This window comes from Toxotes jaculatrix, chromosome 15, assembly GCF_017976425.1.
Source record: "Toxotes jaculatrix isolate fToxJac2 chromosome 15, fToxJac2.pri, whole genome shotgun sequence".
NCBI classification, from domain to species: Eukaryota; Metazoa; Chordata; class Actinopteri; family Toxotidae; genus Toxotes; species Toxotes jaculatrix.
The window spans coordinates 11,514,152-11,521,010 of NC_054408.1; positions in this window are offsets into that span (position 1 = coordinate 11,514,152).

The following is a 6,859-nucleotide window of genomic DNA, read 5'->3' on the forward strand; positions in this document are numbered from 1 at the left end:
CACTCAGTTATTGGCTTAATGCCCTGAGTATGAAGAGATCCCAGCTCAAGACTACATCAATGATAAAAAAAATGGAAAGCTTCAACTACTCAAAAGCCATCATTCTAAGACATATGGCACATGTTTACCACAACAGCTTCTGTTGGGGCAACATGCACATGTGATGCTGCTCAAAAACATCGATGTCCTTGATGGCCTAGTTAATGTGGCTTGTGGAACTGTGACACATATAGCTACTGGTAACAGTGGTGCTTTTCCGCAAAAGATATGTGTCAATGATGATGATAAAATTGGTCAAAACAAGAGAAGACAGTCAGGAAATATATCTGCACATTTAAGAAACTCCACACCTATAGAACCTGAAGAAGACACCAACAAAGGTGTCATGTCAGGTGTCAAAATCGGCCAAAAAAAGTCAAAAAAAATTTTGACCTCAAAATGTCATAAAAATGGTCATAGTATAGTAAGGCGTCAAAACCGGACAAAAAAAGTCAACATTTTTTTTTACCTCAAAATGTCATAAAAATGGTCATAGTATAGTAAGGCGTTAAAATCGGACAAAAAAAGTCAAAAAAAATTTTTGACCTCAAAATGTCATAAAAAACGTCATAGTATAGTATGGCGTTTTTTCGGCCAAAAAAAGTAAATTTTTTTTTTTTACCTCAAAATGTCATAAAGAACGTCATAGTATAGTATGCCGTTTTTTTCGGCCAAAAAAAGTCAAAAAAATTTTTGACCTCAAAATGTCATAAAAATGGTCATAGTATAGTAAGGCGTCAAAACCGGACAAAAAAAGTCAAAAAAATTTTTTACATCAAAATGTCATAAAAAGCGTCATAGTATAGTATGGCGTTTTTTTTCGGCCAAAAAAAGTAAAAAAATGTTTTGACCTCAAAATGTCATAAAAATGGTCATAGTATAGTAAGGCGTCAAAACCGGCCAAAAAAAGTAAATTTTTTTTTTTTACCTCAAAATGTCATAAAAAACGTCATAGTATAGTATGCCATTTTTTTCGGCCAAAAAAAGTCAAAAAAAATTTTGACCTCAAAATGTCATAAAAATGGTCATAGTATAGTAAGGCGTCAAAACCGGACAAAAAAAGTCAAAAAAAATTTTTACATCAAAATGTCATAAAAAACGTCATAGTATAGTATGGCGTTTTTTCGGCCAAAAAAAGTAAAAAAAATTTTTTTACCTCAAAATGTCATAAAAAACGTCATAGTATAGTATGGCGTTTTTTTCGGCCAAAAAAAGTCAAAAAAATTTTTGACCTCAAAATGTCATAAAAATGGTCATAGTATAGTAAGGCGTCAAAACCGGACAAAAAAAGTCAAAAAAAATTTTTACATCAAAATGTCATAAAAAACGTCATAGTATAGTATGGCGTTTTTTTCGGCCAAAAAAAGTCCAAAAAATTTTTGACCTCAAAATGTCATAAAAAACGTCATAGTATAGTAAGGCGTCAAAATCGGCCATAAAAAGTCAAAAAAATTTTTGACCTCAAAATGTCATAAAAAACGTCATAGTATAGTATGGCGTTTTTTTCGGCCAAAAAAAGTCAAAAAATTTTTTGACCTCAAAATGTCATAAAAAACGTCATAGTATAGTATGGCGTTTTTTTCGGCCAAAAAAAGTCAAAAAATTTTTTGACCTCAAAATGTCATAAAAATGGTCATAGTATAGTAAGGCGTCAAAACCGGACAAAAAAAGTCAAAAAAATTTTTTACATCTAAATGTCATAAAAAACGTCATAGTATAGTATGGCGTTTTTTTCAGCCAAAAAAAGTCAAAAAATTTTTTGACCTCAAAATGTCATAAAAAACGTCATAGTATAGTATGGCGTTTTTTTCGGCCAAAAAAAGTCAAACTTTTTTTTTACCTCAAAATGTCATAAAAAACATCATAGTATAGTATGACGTTTTTTTCGGCCAAAAAAAGTCAAAACAATTTTTGACCTCAAAATGTCATAAAAAACGTCATAGTATAGTAAGGCGTCAAAATCGGCCAAAAAAAGTCAAAAAAATTTTTGGCCTCAAAATGTCATAAAAAACGTCATAGTATAGTAAGGCGTCAAAATCGGACAAAAAAAGTCAAAAAAAATTTTTGCCTCAAAATGTCATAAAAAGCGTCATAGTATAGTATGGCGTTTTTTTCGGCCAAAAAAAGTCAAAAAATTTTTTGACCTCAAAATGTCATTAAAAAACGTCATAGTATAGTAAGGCGTCAAAATCGGCCAAAAAAAGTCAATTTTTTTTTTGACCTCAAAATGTCATAAAAAACGTCATAGTATAGTAAGGCGTCAAAATCGGCCAAAAAAAGTCAAAAAATTTTTTGACCTCAAAATGTCATAAAAAACGTCATAGTATAGTAAGGCGTCAAAATCGGCCAAAAAAAGTCAAAAAATTTTTTGACCTCAGAATGTCATAAAAAACGTCATAGTATAGTAAGGCGTTAAAATCGGCCAAAAAAAGTCAATTTTTTTTTTGACCTCAAAATGTCATAAAAAACATCATAGTATAGTATGGCGTTTTTTTCAACCAAAAAAAGTCAAAAAATTTTTTGACCTCAAAATGTCATAAAAAACGACATAGTATAGTATGGCGTTTTTTTCGGCCAAAAAAAGTCAAAAAATTTTTTGACCTCAAAATGTCATAAAAATGGTCATAGTATAGTAAGGCGTCAAAACGGGACAAAAAAAGTCAAAAAAAATTTTTTCATCAAAATGTCATAAAAAATGCCATAGTATAGCATGGCGTCAAAATCGGCCAAAAAAAGTCCAAAAAATTTTTGACCTCAAAATGTCATAAAAAACGTCATAGTATAGTATGGCGTCAAAATCGGCCAAAAAAAGTCAATTTTTTTTTTGACCTCAAAATGTCATAAAAAACGTCATAGTATAGTATGGCGTTTTTTTCAACCAAAAAAAGTCAAAAAATTTTTTGACCTCAAAATGTCATAAAAAACGACATAGTATAGTATGGCGTTTTTTTCGGCCAAAAAAAGTCCAAAAATTTTTTGACCTCAAAATGTCATAAAAATGGTCATAGTATAGTAAGGCGTCAAAATCGGCCAAAAAAAGACAAAAATTTTTGACCTCAAAATGTCATAAAAAACGTCATAGTATAGTATGGCGTTTTTTTCGGCCAAAAAAATTCAAAAAATTTTTTGACCTCAAAATGTCATAAAAAACGTCATAGTATAGTATGGCGTTTTTTTTGGCCAAAAAAAGTCAAACTTTTTTTTTACCTCAAAATGTCATAAAAAACATCATAGTATAGTATGACGTTTTTTTTGGCCAAAAAAAGTCAAAACAATTTTTGACCTCAAAATGTCATAAAAAACGTCATAGTATAGTAAGGCGTCAAAATCGGCCAAAAAAAGTCAAAAAAATTTTTGACCTCAAAATGTCATAAAAAACGTCATAGTATAGTAAGGCGTCAAAATCGGCCAAAAAAAGTCAAAAAAATTTTTGACCTCAAAATGTCATAAAAAACGACATAGTATAGTATGGCGTTTTTTTCGGCCAAAAAAAGTCAAAAAATTTTTTGACCTCAAAATGTCATAAAAATGGTCATAGTATAGTAAGGCGTCAAAACGGGACAAAAAAAGTCAAAAAAAATTTTTTCATCAAAATGTCATAAAAAATGCCATAGTATAGCATGGCGTCAAAATCGGCCAAAAAAAGTCCAAAAAATTTTTGACCTCAAAATGTCATAAAAAACGTCATAGTATAGTATGGCGTCAAAATCGGCCAAAAAAAGTCAATTTTTTTTTTGACCTCAAAATGTCATAAAAAACGTCATAGTATAGTATGGCGTTTTTTTCAACCAAAAAAAGTCAAAAAATTTTTTGACCTCAAAATGTCATAAAAAACGACATAGTATAGTATGGCGTTTTTTTTCGGCCAAAAAAAGTCCAAAAATTTTTTGACCTCAAAATGTCATAAAAATGGTCATAGTATAGTAAGGCGTCAAAATCGGCCAAAAAAAGACAAAAAAATTTTTGACCTCAAAATGTCATAAAAAACGTCATAGTATAGTATGGCGTTTTTTTCGGCCAAAAAAATTCAAAAAATTTTTTGACCTCAAAATGTCATAAAAAACGTCATAGTATAGTATGGCGTTTTTTTCGGCCAAAAAAAGTCAAACTTTTTTTTTACCTCAAAATGTCATAAAAAACATCATAGTATAGTATGACGGTTTTTTTTGGCCAAAAAAAGTCAAAACAATTTTTGACCTCAAAATGTCATAAAAAACGTCATAGTATAGTAAGGCGTCAAAATCGGCCAAAAAAAGTCAAAAAAATTTTTGACCTCAAAATGTCATAAAAAACGTCATAGTATAGTAAGGCGTCAAAATCGGCCAAAAAAAGTCAAAAAAATTTTTGGCCTCAAAATGTCATAAAAAACGTCATAGTGTAAGGCGTCAAAATCGGGCAAAAAAAGTCAAAAAAATTTTTTGCCTCAAAATGTCATAAAAAGCGTCATAGTATAGTATGGCGTTTTTTTCGGCCAAAAAAAGTCAAAAAATTTTTTGACCTCAAAATGTCATTAAAAAACGTCATAGTAAAGTAAGGCGTCAAAATCGGCCAAAAAAAGTCAAAAAAATTTTTTACCTCAAAATGTCATAAAAAACATCATAGTATAGTATGGCGTTTTTTTCAACCAAAAAAGTCAAAAAAATTTTTGACCTCAAAATGTCATAAAAAACAACATAGTATAGTATGGCGTTTTTTTCGGCCAAAAAAAGTCAAAAAATTTTTTGACCTCAAAATGTCATAAAAATGGTCATAGTATAGTAAGGCGTCAAAACGGGACAAAAAAAGTCAAAAAAAATTTTTTCATCAAAATGTCATAAAAAATGCCATAGTATAGCATGGCGTCAAAATCGGCCAAAAAAAGTCCAAAAAATTTTTGACCTCAAAATGTCATAAAAAACGTCATAGTATAGTATGGCGTTTTTTTCAACCAAAAAAAGTCAAAAAATTTTTTGACTTTTTTTGGCCGAAAAAAACGCCATAGTATAGTATGGCGTTTTTTTCGGCCAAAAAAAGTCAAAAAATTTTTTGACCTCAAAATGTCATAAAAATGGTCATAGTATAGTAAGGCGTCAAAATCGGCCAAAAAAAGACAAAAAAATTTTTACCTCAAAATGTCATAAAAAACGTCATAGTATAGTAAGGCGTCAAAATCGGACAAAAAAAGTCAAAAAAAATTTTGACCTCAAAATGTCATAAAAATGGTCATAGTATAGTAAGGCGTTTTTTTCGGCCAAAAAAAGTCAAAAAAATTTTTGACCTCAAAATGTCATAAAAAACATCATAGTATAGTATGGCGTTTTTTTCGGCCAAAAAAAGTTAAATTTTTTTTTTTACCCCAAAATGTCATAAAAAACGTCATAGTATAGTATGGCGTTTTTTTCGGCTAAAAAAAGTCAAAAAATTTTTTGACCTCAAAATGTCATAAAAAACGTCATAGTATAGTATGGCGTTTTTTTCGGCCAAAAAAAGTCAAAAAATTTTTTGACCTCAAAATGTCATAAAAAACGTCATAGTATAGTAAGGCGTCAAAATCGGACAAAAAAAGTCAAAAAAAATTTTGACCTCAAAATGTCATGAAAATGGTCATAGTATAGTAAGGCGTTTTTTTCGGCCAAAAAAAGTCAAAAAAATTTTTGACCTCAAAATGTCATAAAAAACGTCATAGTATAGTAAGGCGTCAAAATCGGCCAAAAAAAGTCAAATTTTTTTTTTACCCCAAAATGTCATAAAAAACGTCATAGTATAGTATGGCGTTTTTTTCGGCCAAAAAAAGTCAAAAAATTTTTTGACCTCAAAATGTCATAAAAAACGTCATAGTATAGTATGGCGTTTTTTTCGGCCAAAAAAAGTCAAAAAATTTTTTGACCTCAAAATGTCATAAAAAACGTCATAGTATAGTATGGCGTTTTTTTCGGCCAAAAAAAGTCAAAAAATTTTTTGACCTCAAAATGTCATAAAAAACGTCATAGTATAGTATGGCGTTTTTTTCGGCCAAAAAAAGTCAAAAAATTTTTTGACCTCAAAATGTCATAAAAAACGTCATAGTATAGTAAGGCGTCAAAATCGGCCATAAAAAGTCAAAAAAATTTTTGACCTCAAAATGTCATAAAAAACGTCATAGTATAGTATGGCGTTTTTTTCGGCCAAAAAAAGTCAAAAAATTTTTTGACCTCAAAATGTCATAAAAAACGTCATAGTATAGTATGGCGTTTTTTTCGGCCAAAAAAAGTCAAAAAATTTTTTGACCTCAAAATGTCATAAAAATGGTCATAGTATAGTAAGGCGTCAAAACCGGACAAAAAAAGTCAAAAAAATTTTTTACATCTAAATGTCATAAAAAACGTCATAGTATAGTATGGCGTTTTTTTCAGCCAAAAAAAGTCAAAAAATTTTTTGACCTCAAAATGTCATAAAAAACGTCATAGTATAGTATGGCGTTTTTTTCGGCCAAAAAAAGTCAAACTTTTTTTTTACCTCAAAATGTCATAAAAAACATCATAGTATAGTATGACGTTTTTTTCGGCCAAAAAAAGTCAAAACAATTTTTGACCTCAAAATGTCATAAAAAACGTCATAGTATAGTAAGGCGTCAAAATCGGCCAAAAAAAGTCAAAAAAATTTTTGGCCTCAAAATGTCATAAAAAACGTCATAGTATAGTAAGGCGTCAAAATCGGGCAAAAAAAGTCAAAAAAATTTTTTGCCTCAAAATGTCATAAAAATCGTCATAGTATAGTATGGCGTTTTTTTCGGCCAAAAAAAGTCAAAAAATTTTTTGACCTCAAAATGTCATTAAAAAACGTCATAGTATAGTAAGGCGTC